The 1,906-nt window shown below is 33.2% G+C and overlaps 1 protein-coding gene across 2 annotated transcripts in view; it reads left to right on the forward strand.

Moving 5' to 3' along the window:
* Positions 1-689: 689 nt before the first annotated feature.
* Positions 690-1,906, forward strand: part of LOC106469425 (rho GTPase-activating protein 20-like) — a 35,108-nt gene continuing 33,891 nt past the window's right edge. Inside the window, exons 1-2 of one of the 2 annotated variants that reach the window (XM_022397941.1) lie at positions 690-886; positions 1,047-1,136. The gene's annotated coding sequence lies outside the window, so the exon portion shown is untranslated. Of the gene's footprint in view, positions 1,137-1,906 lie in introns of both variants that reach the window. The other variant, XM_022397940.1, reaches the window with a different exon arrangement.

A 1,906-nucleotide genomic window follows, 5' to 3' on the forward strand; every position in this document is an offset into this window, starting at 1 on the left:
AAACACGTGGCAGTAAGACTGATCATATGTTCAAAATTCATTGTGAGGAAAATTATGGTTTGAAATAGTTGAAAAACCAATTTTTCTGAGCCCACAAACTGAATTCTTACATATTTAGTTTGCATCCAATCCTTTATTCGTTTATTTATGTAGTGATATGATTTACTATGATGTATTAAAATGTCTCGTGATAAATTCGGTGTTTGTTTTCAAATAATATTACATAAACGAAAAATATAAACTCAACTGAAATAGTAATATGGAGATAATGTAGAAAAATTTGTGTGAAAGCTAATCCATTATATTATAAGCTAAAGGGTTGATAGTATAGTAGTTATTTTGAAGTTTTGTTAATAAATGTATCAGTATGCTTGTCAAGTTTGTGTTTTCACAATGTTGCTATAAAGTATATTCTGTAATGATTAACAGTAAATGTGCTGGATTTATAAAGTATGAAAGAATAATCACTTGATGTATAATTAAAGGTTCTTTTAAGATTATGATTGTCAACTCTTTTTTTCAGTTATAAACTATGTTCATTTGTAAAAAATATATTTGAGTTTTTGGTGGACTAACAAGTTTAAATGTTATAGTTTACATAAAGTGGAGTTTTGAAAGATACGGAAATATAATTTCTGATTTGTCTGTCAGTTTTATAGAAATGAAAGCATTACTTGTTTTACCCTTAGGCGAGCACAAGGGACAAGCTTTCTGAACTTGCCATCAGCTGGGATATGTCAGTAATAGGTTGAAAGAGTGACTTATCCATAGTAAACTTTTGTTTTACGAAATGATAAGAATATTACATATCGAGCCTATATGCATACATTTCCAGTCAGGAAGAAACAAGCTATAGACAAGAGTTTGCCAAAATATCTACAGAAAGGTAAGAATAATAATGGTTAAGCATAACTATTTATGCAGGTCCTTTAGACATTAGAGAAACAAATACATATATTAAATTATGAAGCTAAACTTGAGATTTAAATAAACAGCCTTTTCAGGGCAAATGACTTAACTGACTTATTTTTCTTTCTGGAATACAGGGCCACGATTGTTCCACACCATCAGACCAAATTTTGGACCATCTTCCTTAACTGAACCCATGAGAGTCCACTGGCCTTGATCTCCTCCAGGTTAGTTTTGGTCTCCCCACTTTCCTTTTTCCCTATGGGTTTCATTCCAGTGCCTGTCTTGTCACATTACTATGAGGCTTCCCGAGCATGTGAACAATCCAGTCCCATTTCTTTATCATAATTTATTCCTGGAGAGGCAATTGATGTGTCTGCTCCCATAAGTCAACATTAGAGATGACCTCAGGCCATCTATTGTGAAAAATGTTGCACAGACACTTGTTGAAAAAGATCTGAATCTTGGTTGCGATGGTCTTGGCGACTCATTATGTCTCTGAGCCATAAAGGAGGACTGATTTCATGTTGGTGTTGAAGGCCTTGGCCTTCTGAGAAAAAGATGGTGAGGTCCATATAGGTTGGAGAGATTTGAGGGCGAATCTGGCTTTGTTGATTATGATGTCTTTGTCTGTGCCTCCATCCTTTGAGATAATACTTTCGAGGTACACAAATTTGTCATCTTCTTCTATATTGTCTCTATTTAGCTGCACTGAGTTTCAGGCTATATATATGTTATATATTTTTTTATAGAAATGAAAATTATAGAATGAATGAATTAGCGATATTAATATGTGTTTTACACAGCGTGGTCATAAGTAAATAGACACCACCTTTTCAGAAAAAAATGAACATTTTCAGTCATATTCACACGAATTGATATATTTATAATTTAATTAGTATCTAGTAGATCATACTTTTACTTCGAGGAGTTCGTTGATCCTTTGGGGCATGGTGAGAATCATCTCGTCAATTTTAGATTGTGGGATTTTCGCCCA

This window comes from Limulus polyphemus, unplaced genomic scaffold (genome assembly GCF_000517525.1).
Source record: "Limulus polyphemus unplaced genomic scaffold, Limulus_polyphemus-2.1.2 Scaffold3478, whole genome shotgun sequence".
Lineage (NCBI taxonomy): Eukaryota > Metazoa > Arthropoda > Merostomata > Xiphosura > Limulidae > Limulus > Limulus polyphemus.